We start from the raw sequence: 23,765 nt of genomic DNA, 5'->3' as shown, positions 1-23,765 counted from the left end.
GGTTGGTCATGATGGGGAAACACACACACACTGCAGGGAGTGGGAGAGTTAGTGAGAGAGGGAGAGGATGGAATTACATACCCAGATACCACCCGAAGTCTCGGGAGAGGGACAGTGAAACACGTCGAGGGCAAATGGTGACACCCCAGACAGGTCCTGGGGTGCTGTACTGAACCTGGGGAGAGGGACGTGAGGGGGGGGAGAAGAGGTGATGATGGTGGTGGTGGTGGTGGTGGTGGTGGAGGAACAAGAGGGTAATGAAGGGCTGCGTGTGGCTGGCTGAATGTCTCGTGTAGGATCTGGGAAGTGGAACCAAGGGCAAAAGGGCACTCCGGTCCGGCGGTCCCAGAGCCGTGTAGATGGAGGGAAAGGAAGTAGACAGCCACATCACAGGGAAAGACAAGATAAAAAGAAAGAATTTTACGAGTAAATAAGAGGGAGGAAAATTATTATGATAAATAAAAGAGCGGCATGCAAAAAAAACATCTGGTGTTAACACACGTAACTGGTTCAGACATTCCGCCACATGACGGGACGCAAACATGCCTATATGATGGTGGTGGTGGTGGTGGTGGAGGAACAAGAGGGTAATGAAGGGCTGCGTGTGGCTGGCTGAATGTCTCGTGTAGGATCTGGGAAGTGGAACCAAGGGCAAAAGGGCACTCCGGTCCGGCGGTCCCAGAGCCGTGTAGATGGAGGGAAAGGAAGTAGACAGCCACATCACAGGGAAAGACAAGATAAAAAGAAAGAATTTTACGAGTAAATAAGAGGGAGGAAAATTATTATGATAAATAAAAGAGCGGCATGCAAAAAAAACATCTGGTGTTAACACACGTAACTGGTTCAGACATTCCGCCACATGACGGGACGCAAACATGCCTATATGCCCACCACACCCACCCACCCGTCCTCACCACCCACCACACCCACCCAACCAGCCTCCTCACCCACCACAACCAACCACCCAGCCTCCCCACCCAGTAAGGAGTGTAAGCGATATTACAGCGTTTGTCTCTGGTACCACAGCAAAGCAAACCCCGGCTGACCACAACTGTCATAATGTACTCCAGTTCTGTCGGGCGCGCGCGCACGCACGCACGCACGCACACACACACACACACACACACACACACACACACACACACACACACACACACACACACACGCACACACACACACACACACACACACATGACCCCCGAGCGGGGGAGTAAGGAACGGTCTGGATAAAGGGTCTCTGTGTGTCTGATTTCTCAATCTCTTCATCTGGAACTCTCTCTCTCTCTCTCTCTCTCTCTCTCTCTCTCTCTCTCTCTCGCAAAAAAAGCCTACTCGTAACAATTACATTGCCAACACAGAAAAATACAATGAATCCAAAACCAATAACCACAGCTCGAAATATTTCATATTTTTCATTTTTTTCAAACTTCGGGAAGTTTGGATGAGAGAGAGAGAGAGAGAGAGAGAGAGAGAGAGAGAGAGAGAGAGAGAGAGAGAGAGAGAGAGAGAGAGAGAGAGAGAGAGAGAGAGAGAGAGAGAGAGAGAGAGAGAGAGTGTGTACATTCTATATAACCTCATTCCAGCATAATAAACACATCAAAACACGATTAAAGACGAGGGAAAAGTTGGCAGCCTCGACTCAACCATGTAAAAAGCTTCCAAAGTTTAATATGTAAGTTTTTCCCGCGTGATCATTACAAGAGTGGGACAAAGGACGGGGCTGGAGGACAAGGGACGGGGCTGGAGGAGATGGGGGTGTGGAGGACAGGGGACGGGGCTGGAGGAGAAGGGTGTGTGGAGGACAGGGGACGGGGCTGGAGGAGAAGGGGGTGTGGAGGACAGGGGACGGGGCTGGAGGAGAAGGGTGTGTGGAGGACAGGGGACGGGGCTGGAGGAGAAGGGGGTGTGGAGGACAGGGGACGGGGCTGGAGGAGAAGGGTGTGTGGAGGACAGGGGACGGGGCTGGAGGAGAAGGAGGAAGTCTTCCCGTGTGTCAAGATGTTCAGGTTCTTCCCAGTTTATATCTTCCCACCATTACTCCTGACTAAGGTCGCTGTACCTCCCCCTCCTCACCTGGTCACACGTCTGCCATCACTCCTTGTTATCCAGGCGTAGTGTGTGTGTGCGGCTGAAGGTGTACCACACGTCCTCCTAACCTTAACAGTCCTCTGCCGCTTGATGAAGGGCACTTGGGGGTCACATTCCCGGTGACGTCAAGATCCTAAGCGGTCACTATGGATGAGCCTGTCGCAGCTGCTGCTTCTTGCTCCTCCTAATGCTGCAACGGTAGAGCTACCACTTACACTGTCCAGGTTACTTACCGCCGCCACTGCCCTTCCTACCGCCTCCCTCAATATCCCTTCTCTTCCCTCACCACAACTGTCCTCGTTCCTCCTGCTGCCGCGCCGCCAGGAGTGCCACTCACACCAAGGATGCCGTCAGTTCCCATACCAGGTGGCACCTGCGGCGTCTCCAGTAATTAAAACAGACGACGCGACGCGACGGCCCCCCAAGCCACTAAGAACGACAACATCTACACGACAGGTAAGGGGACGACAGCCTCCTCCACCCCACCTCCTCTGAAAGACCACCAAGACCCGCCAGCCTGCCACATCTACCACGACAAGTTACAGGGTCGACGCCTGCCGAGGTGCCTGGGGGGCCAGCACTGAGGTAATATTAATGGCATTATCAGACGACCCAACGAATCATAAAGAGGGAAGGGAAGGAACGATCTCGCGAAGTTTAATGACTTATCGAGTGAATTTAAACTCTCATTAAAAAGTATCCGGGGAATTGCTCAAGGAATCAGGGGCGTTACTGGGGAGAACTGCTGGGCTTACTGCACACAATAACCAAAGTTACCGAAAGGAATTGGATGATATACGAGAGGGGACTGGAAGTGTTGAGGAGCACGGGGATAACGCTGGATAACGTCTGAGAATAACAAAAGATAAAACTCGGATGTGTGACGTAATCGAATAAAGTGTTCGTTATCAACGATGAGGATTCTACGGACAACGGTAAAGAAAAATGAAAAGTATTACGAAAGCAGAAATTGATCTGAGTTCCGCAGGTGTTTGCAGACGTGACTCTTACAGGAGGAGAGGTTATAGGGATAAGGTAAGACGAAAGAAGGAGGAGAAAGCCAACAGACAGGTCGAGGATGACCACCCTCCTCCCCTACAGATGTGTGAGACGTACTCGAGCGAGTTGCACACCCGTACGTGAGAAACAGCTGCTCACATAAAAGGTCATTACGGCATCTATCTCACTACAGGGATGAACTGCGGTGTTCAGAAACTGAACAGTGGGAAACAAATCAGTCTTAGAAAGCGTATAGGGAGAACCTGCGTTCTGGAACCAACAAATGTCATTAGGTTACTGCTTCCCAAATCGGGAATAGTGCATAGGTGATAAATGAGAGAGGGAATTTGATCAATATGACAGAGAGACTGAACATCAAAGGGAGGAGGGAAGGAAAAGTGAGCTGAAATATGTTAAGTGGAATCATCAGAATAAGAGTAACACGGTTAGAAGCAGTAGAGAGAAAACCATTTACTAAGAGAAGAGAGAAGGTGAGAGGTCGGGGACCTGAGGAACACCAGAAATGATAGGTCAGGAGGGGGACGTCGCTCCGTTGACGACTGCTGCTGCGCTGGCACAGCCTCAAAGGAAATACTCAGTATGGAACAGAGAGAAGCACTCACACCACAGGATGGGAGTACAGAAAGCAAGGGACTATGCCACACCCTGTCAGATGCTCCGGAGGTGTCGACGGCTGCGACAAGCTGCACCAAAATCCCTGAGGGAGGAGGACCAGAGGGAGTCACACACGAGGGACTATCACCAGTATATCTATTGGGACGACCTTCACTGTGATGGATAGCAACTCAGGAGGGAATGGATGACATCACAGCACCTCCCAGGTAGGTGAGCTACAGACGCCATTGCGTTCGTAGGATCGAGACCAATTCAAGACACTTTGAAGAAAAAAAACCAATCATTGCTGGAACGTGAGTTATACAATCAAGTACGTGAGGGAAAGTCTACATCAGGGAGGTGGAGTGGCACCGACAGGCTTGAGGAAGGTGCACGTTTGGGAGAGTACGTGGCACCGAGGCTGGGGCATACGATGCATCACAGTGTGCTATGTGGCACCTTGAGTGGGTACGTGGCACAGTGATGGGGTACGAGGCACTTTGGGAGGGTATGTGGCACTTTAGGAAGGTACACAACACTTTAGAAAGGTACATGGCACCTTGAGAGGGTACGTGGCACCTTGAGAGAAGTACATGGCTCCCTGGAGGGAATGCATGGCACCCTGGGGGGAGTACATGGCACCTTGGCACTACCAGATAGACTAATTAAGAACACTGTCGGGAGAGGTGGAGGTCGGCACGGCTGCTAGTGCCAAGGTCGGCCCCTCTGTCCCCGGCGTCGGCACCTGACTCCAGCCTTCAACTCTTCTACCATTCTTTCTTCTACTGTTTCTTTCACCTCTCTCTCTCTCTCTCTCTCTCTCTCTCTCTCTCTCTCTCTCTCTCTCTCTCTCTCTCTCTCTCTCTCTCTCTCCCCCCCCCCCCCCAGTCTCAAAGAATATCTATGGATCCTCTGCAGCCTTCTACAGCAGCAGGAACACCCTGGAGTGCCTCTCCTCCAGCAAACGACCCCCTTCCCCCATCACGACCGTTCATGTCACTTCCCGCTCCACTGCTGGAGTGGGTCGTGCGGGAGCTCCACACGTGCCATCATCCCCGCCACAACATGGCTCCACATCATCCCCCGCCACGCCACTAACGACACCATAAATATATGACAAAAGTGAGAGGGAATGAATCCTGAAACAGGGAATACATTTATGATCCCCAGTCTGACTAAATTTCTGAGGGCCTAGTTTGACTGAATTTCAGAGCCCCACTTTACTGAATACCTTCATGAAAGCGTGTGTGTGTGTGAGGCTGGGGGGGGGGGGGGACCAGGAATAGTGAGAGGTGAGGATGAACCACAAATACACAAAGGCATATGCCACCTACATCCATGAATGATGAAGAATCCTGTGATTATATTCATGATGGTCTTAATAATAACATACATCATGGATACGAGGCTCGCAACTCACTGTGTCTTGCCTCCTCACACACCCAGGGTGGACGGCGAGGGGGTCTTGCCTCACGCAATCCCGCTGACGAAATCAGAGGTACGTACGTGAACGGACATCATCAGGGTACGTACACGTCACTAAGAACAGACGTACTGCCGTGCCCGCCCCAGGCTGAGTCGGGAGGGAGGAGGGTGCAGGTACGGCAGGGTGAGGGAGGAGAGAGGCGGAGGAGTAATGCAAAAGGATTAAAGGAGACGCAAAGTGAATATGAAAGATGAGACATGAAAGGGTAGTGAACATATGGGGAAAGAGAAGACGTTGGAGGGGGTTAGATGAACGAACATGGGGAAAGGGTTAACAAGAGTTAATGGTGAGGGAGGGTTAATGTCGTGTGTCTGCCACTAGTGTTATATGGGTAGAGTCTTACCTGCCACCACCACTACTGCAGGCATATCCTCCCTCCCTCCCTCAGCCTTCTTGTTCGACCCCAACGGGACCAGACTCCATCCCTGCCCTACCACACTACCACCTCCCTACCACGACCGCGAGGACAGTCCCCACCAAACCGCCGCCGCCACCAGACCAAACGCCCAGAAGGCAGTCCTGTGGTATGTCTCAAGAGGAAATATGGCAATTAAATCTTTACATATGTCGTTGGGAACACCGTCTGCAGGCCGCTCACCTGCTGATGGTTGTGAGGCTTCGTCCGTATAACTTGACAGACCTCCCCCGCCTCCTCACAGCAGGACGTGCCCTCACAACCTTCGTTGTTTACTCTGTACTTTAACAGCCGCCCCATGTGTCACGCCCTGGCCACCATACACAAGGCAGCCAGTGGACACACCTGTGGTTAAGTTAGCCACCTCAACAAGGACCCCCCACCCACCCACCCTTGACCACTTTTAACAAAGACCCTCAGCCTGGGCCACTGTAACAAGAACTCCCAGCACGGACCACTTCAACAGAGACCGACCACCCTGGACCATTTCGACAAGGGCCCCATAACTGGACCACCTGAACTCACAAGAGGTAAACACTTTATCCTCAACGCGGCACTGTTCGGCCGCCTCTACCTTCACTTTGAACATGCAATGTTACGTTTACATGTGGTGGAGGCAACGTCTACTACCCTCCTCCACACACTGGCCGGCCGACCCTCACCTTACAAAAAGAGAGCCTGTGTCACTGTTATCATCCAACACAAACAAATCATAACTATGAACTTGAACTTGTGTGACCCTACTGCTGGGTCATGTCCAGCGGCGAGTGGTCAATAGAGAGTCATTCCCACCCCCGCCCACACTCCGCCCCCACCACACTCGCCGCATTCCCACCCACGCCCACACACCCAGCTGCCGCCCTCACCATACTTGCCACATTCCACCACTCGCCTCCTCCAAGGAAAGAACATAAAAAGAATGCAAGGCGACAGCGTGACCTTCATGACCTGTGACCTCGCTAACAACGCCATGAAAGGAGAGGCTATGTAACCCCAAGTCTGACCTCCGCCAAAAGCAGACCAAACAAACACTCAGGCGTCGACCAACAAACATGAGGAGGTCAGACACAGGACACAACCTTCATGACATAACAAACCCAGCAACCCCACCTTCACCTACAACCTGGACCAGGCCTCCCTCCCTCACCTAACAACACTCCTAACAACCGACACAACACTGTGCCTCCCACAGAAAGGTCATGACCCCCTCCTCGAGGGACCTCAGTAAGGGCCGGTGTGTGGGAGAGAAAGGTCACATCTCCACCACTGTCCACGTGAGTGGCGGGAGTTACCTTATGCTGACCACGAACACAGGAGGGAGGGCAGTCCTCCTCCTGCCAGTGGGGAGAGTTACAGCATCGCCATGCCTGGACCTCACCCACATGAGGTAAGAGCCGCCATACTCACACACGACAGCCTATAAAAAGAGGTTTACATCACACATAATCTTCTCAGCAGCGCCAGAGAACTCTGCCCGCGCTCACATCTATCACTCAGGTCAGAATCTCCTCAACGTCTCTCTCCCACAGCCTCTTCCTCTGTCCCTCTCCCTTACACTCACTCTCCCACAGCCTCTTCCTCTGTCCCTCTCCCTTACAGTCACTCTCCCACATCCTCTTCCTCTGTCGCTCTCCCTTACAGTCACTCTCCCATAGCCTCTTCCTCTGTCCCTCTCCCTTACACTCACTCTCCCACAGCCTCTTCCTCTGTCCCTCTCCCTTACACTCACTCTCCCACAGCCTCTTCCTCTGTCCCTCTCCCTTACAGTCACTCTCCCACATCCTCTTCCTCTGTCGCTCTCCCTTACAGTCACTCTCCCATAGCCTCTATCTCTGTCGCTCTCCCTTACAGTCACTCTCCCAGAGCCTCTCCCCCACAAGGATCCTCTCTGGCCACTTACTGGGGAGGATGGGGGAACCATGCCTCCACGAGATCCCACTGGACTCTGCTGGTCCATCCGCTTTGCTGTCTGTTCGTCATGCAAATGACTAACGTGTGTGTGTGTGTGTGTGTGTGTGTGTGTGTGTGTGTGTGTGTGTGTGTGTGTGTGTGTGTGTGTGTGTGTGTGTGTTACTGTTGGCACCGACTAGGAGAGGGGGTGGGAGAGAGCCTCCGACCTTACGATGGGGGCGGGGAGAGGGGTGGTGATGTCAGGCAAAGAGGCCTTCGCTGGGGTGAAGAGGGTAGTGGCGGGGGAGGTCAGTGGCGGGGGGAGAGAGGTTTGCAGTCGGAGTTTGCGAGTGAATGGCGTGTTATGGTGAGGGTTGTGGCACGTTATGGAGCGGGTTGTAGTAAGTCACTACGAGAGAAGGGAAACACGCGTACATGGACTAATTCGTGCGGGTAACCCCGGCAAGTACATCGTGCACCCCACATGTGTACATGTGCTGATGATGTCCTCTCCCTCCCTCCCTCACTCAGACAGCGGCCGACACTCGCCTCCCAGCGGCCGCTGAGGGAAGAACTGATGCAGACGACGTTGACATTTGCACGGCCCCCACTTCAATCCTGGCAGATTACCCCACTAAGCCGCCCCCTCCCGCTGCCACACATAAGGGCGCGGGCGCGGGCGTGGGCGTGGGCCCGGCAAATATACGCCCAAACGGGGCTGTGATACATCTCTCTGCCCACCACACACAACACACCGGCGGCCGGACAAATAGCCGAGGGTTGCTGAAAGGGACCGGTGATGGATCACACACACACACACACATACACAACACACACACACACACCACACACACACACGATCAATCATGACAACATTTGTTTGTGCAAACATAGCAACAAACACGATCCTCATCTCATCACTAACCATCATATCAGTAAAAAAAAAAATCAAAACCTGCACTGGCCATTACGCTAAGCCCTGGCGCCGGCATACGCCAACCCCGGGGCAGCCTAGACCACAACGCCAACCCCCCCCCCCCCCCTGGCGGCTACTTATGTAAACACACTAACCCTGGTGGCAGCTCGTGTAACCATGTCGACCCCTGGCGGCAGCGCGAACAACGAACCATCATCATGACTGAGGGACAGCAGCGACCTCTACTGCCCACGGAGTCAAGTTAATCAAGGTCCAGCTGACATTTAATACCTAATATTTCTCTCGCTCTCATACCGTCGGGCGGGTGGGCAGGGCTCAGGGTGTGTGTGTGTGTGTGTGTGTGTGTGTGTGTGTGTGTGTGTGTGTTGGGGGGATGAAGCGTTCAGTGGGGGGAGGGGGAACAGAGGGGGAGGGGAATTGGGGGCCGTGGACGTGAGTGACACCGTGGACGACCTGCGTACCATCCCCGGTCATCGTCGTCGTGGGGTGAATGGACGATGTACGACCGTCCCAGACCCTGGGATGCGGGTGGCCTCCTGCCATGGGTGGAGGGTAGGGAGGCGGGCTGCCAGCTGGATGAGCAGATCTTCATAATGTTTTGTGTTGAGCTCATCATCCTGAGCTTTGACGCCCTACTGTCTCAACGAATGACCTCTCTCTCCTTACCTCTACTGTCTCAACGCATGACCTCTCTCTCTCTCTCTCTCCTTACATCCTGCACGTATCCCTCGTGTATCCTACACGAGCTGCTGGCGCGATACTAGGCAACGGAAGACGGACTACCTGAAGGTTCCAAGTGATTCAGACGAAATGTTGAAAATGGTCAAAGACAAGGTAAAGGAATGACGGTACAGACACATGCGAAGCTGTATATTTGTCGACAGAAATATTAATCACGACTATAAACTGCTCAGTAAACCATTGTAATGTATCAAGTAAAACAATAAAAGACGTTAGCTGATTACTAGTAGTGACCCAAAATTAGAAAAACAATAGTTAGTAAAATACAACAAACAGAATATCAGGATTGGCAGAGAGAGAGAATAACAATATACAGTTCCCTGGTAAGACTCATCTGGATCAAACCCGTTCACAAATTCAGAGAAGAACACAAAAACTAATTCAGTCACCGCGAGGAATGAGCCTCACGAATAACAAGGACTCAAGGGAAATCAGATCATCCCCCCCCCCCCCCACAGACTCCCGTGATGTAATCAGGTTTCAAAACGTTACGTAATCTCGACAAAATAACATACGAACATCCCTACAGACTACATCAAGGATCAAGACCAGAAATAACGGCATGAAATGGAAGGGAGAACGTAACGTAAACGTGGGCCTGGGTTTGCACAGCTACCGAGATGTTGACCCCGGGAGCAAGTGACCACCAGGTCACCACTGTTGCTAACTCCAGGTCACATACATACATATGTTGGAAAAACGAAAACAAACAAACAAACAAACATTTAAATCTATTGTTTTATCAATAAACTTTCTTTTTTCTTTCTTTCTTTCACAGCTGAGGCGCAACCCCCTCCCCCTCACTGTGGTCAGAATAGGGGAACTTTTCCCATTCAAACTTTCCTATAAAATTTCTATGGCAGCGTATGCGATGCCGTCCCCACACTACCTTCCCAGCCTTATCCTGTCTCTTCCTGCCGGCTAGTTGTACAGGAGGGCGAGGTGGGTGGGGCGCCTTGTGCTTCACTACCCTGCCTGTAGGACGAATGACCTTAGGGCCGCAGGACACTACCACCGGCCCTCAGCAGATAACCTGGTCATGGACCACCACGTCTCCTGCTGTCTGTCCGGACCTCCGCATGGACTCCCGAGGCATCAGTGTAGGAACCTTCCCCATCCCCCACCCCAGACCAGGCCAAGGCCACCATGACCAGCCACATGGCCCGACACAACTCCTTACTGTGTGCCCTCATGACCGGACCACAGGGCAGGAGGGGGGGGGGGGTTAGATGAGGGTGAGAGGCCTGGGTGAAGGATGAGGGACTGGGGGCCTTGTGAGGGGAGGAGACAGGGGTGAACACTGGGAACATTGGTGAGGAGAGGGGCCGTGGGTACAGGCAGGGGAGGGTGGGAGGAAAAAGGGGAGAAAGGGAAGGAGGTATTACAGGCCGAGGAGAGGTATTGCCGTGGTCCCACAAAGAGGAGGGGAGATTATCTGGGATCTTGTGGGAGGAAAGGATTATAGGAATGGTGGGGTGGAGGAGCAAGGGCCACAAGAATGGTGGGAAGGGGGAGGGAGGATTACAGGAATGGTGGGGAGGGAGAGGAGAGGTTGTAAGAATGGTGGGAAGGGGGAGGAGGGGTTGTAAGAATGGTGGGAAGGGGGAGGAGGAGTTGTAAGAACGGTGGAGTGGGGGATGAGGGAGTTACAGAAACGACGGGGAGGAGGTGGGAGGATTACAAGAATGTTGGGGAGGGGGAGGAGGGTTTACAGGAACGGTGGGGAGGGGTATAGGATTCAGGAGAGAGAGAGAGAGAGAGAGAGAGAGAGAGAGAGAGAGAGAGAGAGAGAGAGAGAGAGAGAGAGAGAGAGAGAGAGAGAGAGAGGGGGGGGGGGATGGAAGAGTGAGAGCAAGACAATCTGGGAGAGTCAGTGTGAAGGCCAGAGGGAAGAAGTGAGGTAGGGAGAGTAATGGGGAGGGAGAGGGGAGGGCGGGTCGGTGAGAGCGAGAGTGAGCGGAACAAGAGACCGATGATTGGGACAGGAAGGACCAGCAGCGGGAGGGTGAGAGGTGGGCCGACACGGGGGAAATGAAGAATGATGAGAGAGGGGAAAGTCAGTAAGAAGGAGAGAGAGAGAGAGAGAGAGAGAGAGAGAGAGAGAGAGAGAGAGAGAGAGAGAGAGAGAGAGAGAGAGAGAGAGAGAGAGTTAAATACAAGACCCGGAAAATGTACACATTCGTGACACAAAGAAAACGAAATTAAACACACACACACACACACACACACACACACACACACACACACACACACACACACACACACACAGAGCACGTCATCTCCCGCGTGTGACCCAGGCGCATCACCAGGGAGACCTGGTAATGACAGGTGGTGGTAGGGGGATGCCACTGATACCTAACCATTAGAACCATCTGGACGTCAGAGGTCACCAGCTCCCGCGGCGGCGACCCACCCCAGGCAGTAATCCCCCGCCCCCAGCCAGGTGGCACGTATTAATCCCCAACTCCGACCTGGTGACGAGCTTAAATCCCAGCTTCAGCCATGTGTTGTACGTGTTAATCCTGCTTCACGGTCACGTTCCACGTGTTAATCCTGCTTCGTGGACCCGGTGCACGTGGTAATCCTGCTTCGTGGACCCGGTGCACGTGGTAATCACAGCTTCAGGGACATCATCGAGGCATTAATCCCCCGCGTCAGAGCTCCGCCTCGTGCATTAATCCCTGCGTTCTCTGCCTGCCATACACATCCAATCCCTGACCCTGGCCAGGATGCACGTTCCACCCTCCACTTCCAGTCCACCACCACCCGACCTGATCCAGGCTTCAGGACCGCATCGCACAGTCTAATCCTTCACCTAACTCGCCATCACCTCACGCACGATCTCATCCCTTATGGCCAACCTATACATCGTGGCTCCTCTTCCTGTACATCCTACACGATCACTCCACTATGACTTCCTCCCCTACGCTCCTGTCAACAAACCAACACGTAGAACTCTATGTCAGATGTAGAACTCCCGTCTCCCACCTGACGCTATTTTGACCACGTCATGTTCAGACGTGACGGTCTGACATTGCGCCAGTTATTTCCATGGCCGAGCCGATCCCGACCTGGGTCTGAGGGGGGGGGGAGAAGAGGGGGGTCTGTGCCACACGTTCCTCCCACAGAACCCTCGCTGAACATGATGAACACCGGTGCACACCTACAAGGAACTCTGACGACCACTACTACCACCACCACTACTACAACCATCACCACCACCACAGTGGCCTTCACCAACACCGTCAGCAGCACACCAGAGCCTTCCACCACCACCACCACCACCACACAGGAGGGCTTGACACCACAGTGTCCAGGTGAGACGTGCCACCACCACTCCTGACTCACTGTGGTGCATCTGCTGATCCGGAACTTCATCTGGGAACTTGCTGTGTTAAGCATGATGATATATCTGCATAAGCTCTAAGAACAACTCCATAAATCACAAGGTGCATTACCTGATCAAAAGTGTGGGTAAACAGACGTACGTGTGTGTGTGTGTGTGTGTGTGTGTGTGTGTGTGTGTGTGTGTGTGTGTGTGTGTGTGTGTCCAGAATAACCGATTTACTCCAAACTTTCTAAACTGATCAACGAAAAGAGTTTCTCAAGTCTCGTCTTGGTGATGTAAATTTATTCCCAGTTTCCTCAGTACTTCCCCCACTTTACATGTCGTACCCTTGCCCCTGGGGTGGTAGCCCTGCACCACCACCATCCCACACCCCAGCCAGCGGCACGGTGTGGCTCCCCAGCACGGCACTTGGCAACACATCTGCCCCCCAGCAGGTGCCCACGCCTGGCCGGGGGGGTGCGCGGTGTCCACGCCCGTACGTATCATCAGCAATGATCTCTCCCTCCAAGCTTATGTGGGTCGACCAAAAGCACAGAAGCAGCAACAAGTGCATCGACAGCTTGCAGAGAAAGAAAGAAAGAAAGAAAGAAGGTAAAGAAAGAAAGAAAGAAGGTAAAGAAAGAAAGAAAGAAAAGTAAAGAAAGAAAGAAAGGACAAAACGAAATTACTTTCCTACCCTGGTACACGCGGGGGGGGGGGGGGAGACCATTATCCCAATATAACAAATATATATCAAGTTAGCTGTGTTGTGTGTGAAGGGTCTGGACCAGCCGCCCCCAACCAGGGGTACGTACGCTTGTATACGTACCTCCGCCAGCGGTACGTGCCGAGGCAGCCACACGGTACGTGGTGCTGGAAGGTACGCTCGTACGTAGAGAGGAATGTGTAGCATGTTTATGTTTGGTGAAATGTTGGATGATACACACACAGGGTCCACATACTGCTCTATGTGTGTGTGTGTGTGTGTGTGTGTGTGTGTGTGTGTGTGTGTGTTGTGACGTCATGAGCGAGGGGGGGGTCTGTTCAAGTACTTGGGTTAAACTGAGACCCTAAATATCAGAGAGAGAGAGAGAGAGAGAGAGAGAGAGAGAGAGAGAGAGAGAGAGAGAGAGAGAGAGAGAGAGAGAGAGAGAGAGAGGTGAGCGGTGCAGTGTTCCAGGGTTGGGAACCACTGGTTCAGACGGTTAACAACCCTTCCCACTAACCTAAGGCTAACGAGGCCCTTGGCTGCCCCTCACACCTCACAACAGTAATCCTTCCTCCACACAGGACGTCAAGAGCCGCTGCTCAAACATGGAGGACCAAGCATGACAAAATCCCGAGTTAACGCCATGACAACGTTGTCAGACCACAGACCAGGGACCTGACGGTGGCCCGACACCAGCTTACTGCTCCCTACCCCCAGCCGGTCAGTTCCAGTTTCTGACCCTACTCTCAGAATATTACTCCTCCTGCATCAGCGTAGACCATCTTTCATCCAATCATAGAACAGCCAATCATGAATGACCTACCTAATCATCTAACCCATCATCATTATCATCTTATAATATCGCATACATTTAACAAACTAAAAATTTAAATTTTCCAATTACTTTCCAGATGAAAGTATAAAGTCACAAGCAGAGTCAGGGAACCTTAGGACCCTCAATAACAAGCAGGGTCACTTCCTTCATCCAGTAGGCGTCCTCCGCCAACCACACAGGCCATATCACATGTCTGACCCAACCACACCACCACCACACCCTGGGTATCACCTCATCCAATCAGCCACAAGACACCCGTCAACAACTGGGTAATTAACGAACAGCCAGCAACAGGCGAGCGAGACTCAACTTCCGCCCTTAAACCATTCCTGGACCAGTTAACACTCCTCAGCCTGAGCCAAATACGGTCCGTTGTTACCCAATCATGAATCCAGTTTGCCTCACAACCAATCCAACTCTAATCACCTCACTAAACCTCGCGAACGTCAAGAGGAAAATGGAATACAGATGAATCCTCTTAATATGGAATACACAACAACACATCAGAGAACACTGTGCCAGGAAACGATTGATTTCTTCGTCATCATACAACAAATTGTTGTTATAACCGAAATATAAACATGAAAAACAATTCTAATAATGAAATATCTACAACAATGTCAACACTGGATCATAGTTCGTATCCTGGTCCAGGACGAGAGTGGTTACCTACACATGGAACTGGTTGAGTGAGGGCGGCTGGTGGGTTGCTCGCCACACCGGTGGTGACCTGGTAACCACGGTGGTTGACCGCCATCCACCCTCGACATGACCCACGACCGTCGACTCGAGACAACCAGGAGTCGACTCTACGATCAACCGGTGACTCTACAGCCGACCGCCGGGATTCCCGCCAACCATCGATTTTCTACCTGAACCCCAACCTCCCCCACCAACCACCGACCTCCCCCACCAACCACCGACCTCCCCCACCAACCACCGACCTCCCCCACCAACCACCGACCTCCCCCACCAACCACAGACCTCCCCCACCAACCACCGACCTCCCCCACCAACCACCGACCTCCCCCACCAACCACCGACCTCCCCCACCAACCACCGACCTCCCCCGGCAACCACCGACCTCACCAACCAACCACCGACCTCCCCCACCAACCACCTACCTCCCCCACCAACCACCGACCTCCCCCACCAACCACCGACCTCCCCCACCGACCTCCCCCACCAACCACCGACCTCCCCAACCAACCACCGACCTCCCCCACCAACCACCGACCTCACCCACCAACCACTAACTTCACCCACCGCCGACCACTACGACCAGGCCAGTCAGGTGAGCTGGTAGGGGGAGGAACCATCAGATAAAAACAAAGAATCGACTGAGTGAGTTGGGATGTGGTCCCTGGGACGAGATCATTACCTTCCCTCCCCCGGGTGGCCAACCCAGTGGCCTGATTGTCTCCCCCCGGGTGGCCAATCCCGTGATCTGATTGTCTATCCTCTGGTGGCTAATCGCTTGGCCTGACTGTCTCTCCCCTGGAGAGAGTGATCCGACTGTCTCGCCCTAGGTGGCCAGCCCTGTGGCCTGCCAGTCAGTAAGTGCATCACAACAGGACGGTGTGTCTGCCTGTTATCCCACACCGTGTATGATGTATGCCTGTATACGATGGTGTGTCTATATCGCTTCCTTACACTGGATGCGGACGTATGTAAAGTACACATCCTTCTCTTGTGTATAAGTCGGTGTCATATGTCGGTATAAATGATCTATGTATTGCGTACGTGTGTGTTATGTGTAGTGTATCACGCAGGGTGTAGAGTGTTCTCGACCGGACAGACACACACACACACACACACACACACACACACACACACACACACACACACACACACACACACACACTTTCCCTCCTCATGCCTCTCACGGTCTGAACACAAAGAACAATTCAGGACTTCAACACGCCCACACCGCCCACAGCAACACACAAGCTGAGCATCACAGGAAACCTTGTTCCCCGCAACTCCCCACGGGTCTTGTTTTGTAACTACCTCTGCTCCTGTTGGTGGCGGGGGTCAGCTGCACTGGACGTGGTCAACTACAACCTCGACTGTTGGCACAGGCAAGCAACAGTTGCAACATATCATGTGAGCCTATGTTACACACAGCCAGACACCTCAACAACAACCTCGTCCCTCTGTCTGTCTATATATATACACACACACACACACTGAAGTATCCCTTGTTGTCCATCATCAGACATAACACACTGAAAATGGCAGGAACTCTGCATCTTCCAACAGGTTTGCTATGAAAGGAACGGTCGATCAGCTGGACGGTCGAAGATATCGTCTCCATAAACAATTAAATGATCTATATATATATATATATATATATATATATATATATATATATATATATATATATATATATATATATTCTCATGCTCCTTCATGTGTGTCATGCTAACCCGTCAGTACATGATGACGCATCCTCTGCACCACGGGGGATGGGCAGTCCCAAACATCAGGCTACTCACTCAGTCGTGGTACACACACGGCAGCAGACACGCGGAACCATGAGCCTTATAAAGCCTCGTGAGCACTGTCTGTTCATCATGGAACAGCTTGTTAGTTATCAAGTAGGCCTCCCCATCACCCCCACCAACACTGGTCTACTGCCAGCTGAGGGCGATGTTTAACGAGAGGGCGTATGCCACACCGCACACACCAGGATCCAGGTCAGCTTGGGTGGAGAGGGGAGGGAAGGGGGGTACGTGGGGGGAGGGGAGGGGGGTTCCAGTTGACCTCCGCCCGTGCACATCCCCTGACTCAAGGCCATTATGTATCATCACAGGTCATTACACATTATCCTCTATGGCAATTAGATGTCCTGCTGTGTCATCATGTATCATCACAGAGACTCGGTGTTCATGCAGCCATCTGCATGTGCACGTACGTACAACAGCCAGTTTACATCTACTGCTTTCATTAAGTCAGACGACGGCCTTCCATCAGTCACGTGTCACACGACGGTCTTCCATCAGTCACGTGTCACACGACGGTCTTCCATCAGTCACGTGTCACACGACGGTCTTCCATCAGTCACGTGTCACACGACGGTCTTCCATCAGTCACGTGTCACACGACAGTCTTCCATCAGTCACGTGTCACACGACGGTCTTCCATCAGTCACGTGTCACACGACGGTCTTCCATCAGTCACGTGATACATTAGTTGACAATCAACCCCCATTCCCCCCATCAGGTCCACGTGGCCCTATCCCCATTCCTGACTCATGGGATTTAAATCGAAAATGTTCCTATTCGTTTACCTCTTGAGCAAGACAGTACGACCCTTCAGTAGGACGGAACGACCTTCCAGCAGGACAGCACGACCCTTCCGTGTGACTCCGTCCGTACCCTGTGATCTGGTCCTTAAATGTTGTGTCAGGCCATCATACTCGAGGGTCGTATCATCGTGCTCAAGGGTCGTGCGGTCGTCTTCAAGGGTCGTACTGACACACATTATCCTTTGGGGTCTGAGGGAAAATGTGTGTTTTGGGTTTGTGGGTCACCACAAACTATATTGGGTCACCACAAACTATATTGGGTCATCACAATCTATATTGGGTTACCACAAACTATAGTGGGTCACCACAAACTATATTGGGTTACCACAAACTATGGTGGGTCACCACAAACTATATTGGATCACCACAAACAAAAAAATATGATGGGAAACATATGACAAAATACGTCAAAACCATATCAGGAAAACCAGTAAATTCATGTAACACTACGACAACAACACTACTCATCAAAAGCAGGTAAGGCGGAGCAATACAAGTGAGCATCAGATTGTGTTGCATCACCCACGGTCTTGCCTCACATACGTACACCCATCACCGATGCAACACAAGCACACCAGTAACAAACACATCACCACGAACTCAACAAGCACAAAACCCTTCACCATGAAACCACTGGGAAACTTCCAGGAGGTGTGAGGCCACGTGCCCGGCTCTCTGGTGTTTTTAATATACGTCAAAGATAAAACAGAAACGACGTGGGAGGAGAACACCGTGAAGGGCGCCTGGTCGACCTGGTCGACGCGTCCAGGACACACGACCAGGGAGGGAGGAGGAGTGTACGTGGGTGAGTGCACGTAGGTGGAGGACCACCGCCACCTACTCGACCCGCCCACCTACAAAACCACACCTACGTCAACAGAACAACAACATCCAAAGAAACACATGGCATCACCGAGAACAACAACCACACTACAACACAACCAGCACAACACAACAATAACAACAAGAACAGTCACAAATCACATAAGCTAACAGCATCCCAATAACAAAAACCAGACAGGGTCACGCACCACCCCAGCGTAAACAAGACACAAGGACAACAACATCCAACGAAAAACAAAACACCAACAACACAACAACATCCAAATGACACCAGCAACACAACAACATAAACCAGAGACAATCAGGTACATAACCATGGCGAGCAACACAAACCATCCGCTTTAATTATACCCACAATATTTTTTTTAGAATATATCGAACCCATGAAGACCAACTACCAACCAACAAGAAGCTAACACCACCACCACCACCACTACAGTCGTTATCACCACCACCACCACCACAGTCGTTATCACCACCACCTCATCACCACCATAACAACAGGTGGGGTTGTAGGAGGTTATGCGAGCGGCCGAGCGGCTCCACCTCCTCCTACGGGAGGGTGATAACCAACATATTACCCAGACGGCCATATGGACCAGAATTAATTACAACCACCCTCCCGCTGCGACCGGCAATTACCCCACCTCTAATTGGCATCAAGGCTGGGATACAATGATCCCACGACACAGGCAATTATCCGATGGATCCGGGACACGAGCTGGGACACACAATGGCCGACCTGATGACAGAGACTGTACAGTGAGGCCGGGATGAGGGACCTGGCCTGGGTCACCCACGACACAATGGTCTGCGGCAGACAAACAGGCCACGTGTCAACGAATGACAGTGGACCGTCTCCACATACGCTAATACGCATGACACACACACTGCGGGGCAGCGTCCTACACACACACACACACACACACACACACACACACACACACACACACACACACCACCTGCATGCTGAGTGCCCGAAGCTGATGCAAACACTGCACAACCAGAAATACAGCATAAGCGAGACATAATACAGCATATGCGAGATAATACAGCATATGCAAGACCCAATACAGCAAGATAACTGACCATACTGCATTAGGATGTAGGTACTACAGTGAATGTATAGTCTTTTCTGACATGACGAGAAGTGAACTGATATTTGTCATGTCTATCACTGTGAGCGGCCAGGTTGTTGGTGCGCCCCGGTCCACCGTGTGAGCGGCGGTGCAAAAAGGATTACAGAGGTCATAAAGGGGTCTTTGTCAGACTCCAGCGGGCTGATGACTATTTCATTAATTGCTACATAGTTTGTCCATCACAAACCAAGCCAGACTTTACATCAGTTCATACACTATACTTATACGCAAGAAGTGGGTATACAATCTCGAGAAGTTTGTGTATCGCATGTACAAGACGGTGTTGCGCCATCTCGAAGTGTCTGTCTGGATCTATCACATCAAAAGGTTCTGTTTATCACAACCTGACTCATCTGTGTACACGCGTGTGTCCGTGTGTACAGCCACAAACTTTACATTTCTCATGGGTAACATCTCCAGATGGGCTAGGGGACCAGCAGCAGGTATACTCCTCTAGCCAAGCGTTAACCTGGTAGTGGCAACACCCTGCAGTGCACACGTACACATGTTTAACACTGTGATGGAAACTGGATCAAGTGTTGCCTACGGACAGACACTAGTTTATTCTCTTCCTATATATCTGGTCGTCCCCTCCTGATAGGAGTTTTTTTTAGGATTGTTATTGATAACCCACTGCTGTAAGCTGGTTTCCGTCATCGGATTTCCCCCTCTGTTCCTCTGCCACTGGATGTGTATATTTTCATCGGTGTCTCCATCTCCCCCACGATCCCTCCCCATCCCTTCCCCGAGCGCCGCCCCTCATCTGCCTTCACCAGGGGGAGTCGCCCGTCCAGCCCTCTCCACCTGCCCGCCAGCCTCACTTGCAACACAAGACACAACAACCAGGACACGTCTACACCACCTCATCTTTACTGCTCCTCCTGCAGGTACCAGGTCCAACCTCTCAACTACCTAACAATGATTTGTACACACTGACTGTCCTCGGATAGTTCTCTGCTGGCATACTTACAGTACACACACACACACACACACACACACACACACACACACACACACATGTGGTTCATGCCTCTCAATATACCACATACTTCCGTAAACAAATTTATTCACTACGTTTTCCTTTGATGCAAAATTCCATTCGGGAGGCGAGAGGCGGCGCGCGGCTTCCCTCCCTCCCTCCGTCAAGTGCTACTCCAAAAGTGGCCTGGGTAACGCCAGACGCAATCTGAGTCAATCCCTCCACTACTGCAGATGGCATGTTGCTGGAACCTTCTGTACGACCGAACACTTGAGCACGACGGCACGATCCCTGCGCACGACGGTACGACCCCTTGAGCGCCACGGTACGACCCCTGCGCACGACGACACGACCCCTTGAGCGCCACGGTACGACCCCTGAGCACGACGGCACGACCCCTGCTCACGACGGTACGACCCCTTGAGCGCCACGGTACGACCCCTGCGCACGACGGCACGACCCTTGGTACATCACGATTCTTCAGCATGACGGCGCAATACTGACCATTTAATACGAAGCTAAATTGTAACGATCGTTGAGGTGGGCGGTGCGACACTGGGATGATATAATAGCCTGACCTCTGGTGTTGGGCTAGGCCATCATCGTGAAGGGTCGTACTGTCGTGTTCAAGAGTCGTCGTATGGTCGTGCTCAAGGGTCGTTCAGTCGTGCTTCAAGGGTCGCGCGGCCTTAATGAAGGGTTCACATAAACCCTTTTCAGTTTTCATCAATCACATGTACCTTCTGTTTTCCCTAAATATACAAACACCAACATCTAATACAGGCAGTCCGACTTGCTTGTCGTGTTTTCCAGTGAGACGTTTATTTGAACTGCCTCATAAAAACGAGCCTTAACAACAGAGGGCAGTCGTACTGAAACAACGCCCACACGACCAGCTATAATACACACACCAGTATCATTCATCCGGAAAGTTTTGAAAAGTAATAATTACATATATGAATAACAATCACAGGATGTCAATTAGATTTTTTTTCTGTAGCGTCACACACTGCATAATACAGGAGTGGTAATTGGTGGGATGAGAGGGACACAACAGTATGGGCAAAAGGGTGCGATGCGGTGGTGGTGTGTTAGTGTGGTGGTGGTGGTGGCAGTGTGGTAGCTATGAGTGGTGGTAGCTGTGGTGCTGGCCTTTGTCACAGGGGTAGTGGTCTTAGTGGTGGTCTGCGGTAGCACCATCGTCAGTGGTGATAAAGTGGTAGCCTCGGTGACAGTTAATGGTCTCGTTAACGGCAATTACAGTGGTGGTAGTAATGCCATTCAGCAGTGGCAGTGGTGACGGTTGGTTATAACCGTACCAGTGGTAACATCAGCGGTGTTGGTTGGTTATAACCACAACAGAGGTAACATCAGTGGTGAAGGCTGGTTATAGCCGCACCAGTGGTAACATCAGTGGTGGCTGTGGTGGTAACATCAGAGGTGACGGTAACTGGCGAAGCGTCCTACTCACGAGGGGGGGATACATACCCCTCCTGTGGGATATGACTATATTTCCCCCCATCCTTCCCCTCACATCAAAGGCAGCACCTCCTCCCCTCCCGCCAGAGACCTGCAGCACAACACGACGTGTGTCAAGCCGCTCTCCCGCCGGTGACGACATACGGTGCACACAACCTCCACTACACCACAAATGATACATCCTATACACCGCTCTCATCCCGGAACAAACCTTTTCTCTTTGAAAAATAAAAGGCTTTTCATTTCCACATGAAAAACGTAGGACAAAAAACGCCATGCCGTAAATCATATGTGACATTCTCACCATAACCCTGCCTTAGATTATATGACATGTCTCCTCATCCCTCCCTCCTCCCTCCTCCCTCGAGAGCCAATCTCTACGTCTGAAAGATATTCTCCCAAATCTAATGAAATATATTCCTTTTATTCGACTGGTCCACAGGAAGTCAAAGATGGGTTCCCGGTCCGTTGGGGGAGAGGCCATCTGGATCACAAGCCTCTCACTCAAACGGGGGAAGCTCTCCCACTCCGCCCCCTCTTCCCTCCTTATCTCCCCCTACATCCCACTCCGCCGCTGCCTCTCTCCCCCACCCCCTCCCCCTCTCTCCCCATTACTGGAACAGGATTTACGTGGGATCTGCATTTCCCGACGACCACTCTAAGCTCCCACCACCCCTGCCCCGCCATGGCGTGAGGCCGTAACATGTCTTCGGGTTCCACTGCCGGCGCCTTCCTCCTACACTGGGAGGGGGAGGTGAGGAACCAACAGACGGGGAAGGCAGGAGGACAAGGACACTCCTGCTGTAATTGTATGGGGAGGGCTGGGCCACGCTAGGCCCCCGAGGCACGCGTCTGCCTGCTGCTTCCCACAGTTCCCGTGCGAAGGCTGGCCACTCGAGGACTGACCGTTATGGCATCTCCTTACTTCCTCAAACACCTACGCAGTGCAATGCCCTTCATCCTCTTGTCTTCCCCCTCTTTCTATAACCGTCCTACATTTACGAGTCAGGTCTACACACACCGGCAGAGCTCTGGTCAATGTCTACTTCCTTTTTAATTTACTCTGTCCACCGAGATGGTCTATGACTGAGGCACGCTTTGCCTGTGGCACGTCGAGCACTATGCAAGTACAATACGGAAGAGGAGAGAGGCGGAAACGTAGAGTGGACGAGGAAGAGGACACGGGAGAAGAGGAGGAGGAGGAGGGAGCAAGCTTGCAGGAGCCAGTGTTGTGGCCACGGTGAATGTCACACGGAAGTCTGTGGCCAGAGAGACAGCGTGGCCAGGAGGAAGAGCTGTGTGGCCATAAGAGGAAGGAGTGGCCAGAGCTGCCATGAGGCCAGGCGTGTACGTACGCTGTGGGGCCAGGGTGAGGCAGTCCACGCACGCATCACAAGCAGGAGAGGTACACAGGAGAGGGCCGAGCCGCACCTTGTGTGTGCTGCACGTCAGGGCCGAGGGGGAGGAGGCGGCTCGCCCCTGCCCTGACATACTTCAGGTTCAACGTCAAGAAGTCTTAGAGGAGACGAATTACTGCCCTTACCGAGATGGTGCACGCACGCAAGCACGCTTACTTACGTCAGCAGTCAAGCGAACACACACACACACACACACACACACACACACACACACACACTAAAGGTTCCTGTCTTCAGGACACGCCTTCCATTCTGCTATACAGGCTCTTCATCCCCTTAATGTATGTTCTACACTCGTGCCTTACCCCCATAATCCTCCCCAACTTCCCTCCCCGTCTCTCTCTCTCTCTCTCTCTCTCTCTCTCTCTCTCTCTCTCTCTCTCTCTCTCTCTCTCTCTCTCTCTCTCTCTCTCTCTCCTCATTCTCTACAGTCCTAAGAGCATATATGACCAGTCTTACCCTGCACAACACTAGTATACACAGCAGACCACGGAATGACCGCAGTGTACTTTTAGCATACCAGCAGCATAGTGCCCACTTTACCAGCCCCATCA

The 23,765-nt window shown here is 52.1% G+C and overlaps 1 protein-coding gene across 2 annotated transcripts in view; it reads right to left on the bottom strand.

Annotated features, from left to right (window-relative positions):
• The window catches only part of dally (division abnormally delayed protein), a 396,480-nt gene that overhangs the window by 253,857 nt on the left and 118,858 nt on the right, over window positions 1-23,765 (bottom strand). The window lies entirely within an intron of this gene.

This window comes from Panulirus ornatus, chromosome 15 (assembly GCF_036320965.1).
Source record: "Panulirus ornatus isolate Po-2019 chromosome 15, ASM3632096v1, whole genome shotgun sequence".
Taxonomy (NCBI): Eukaryota; Metazoa; Arthropoda; class Malacostraca; order Decapoda; family Palinuridae; genus Panulirus; species Panulirus ornatus.
This window is presented reverse-complemented; position numbering and strand designations above follow the sequence as displayed.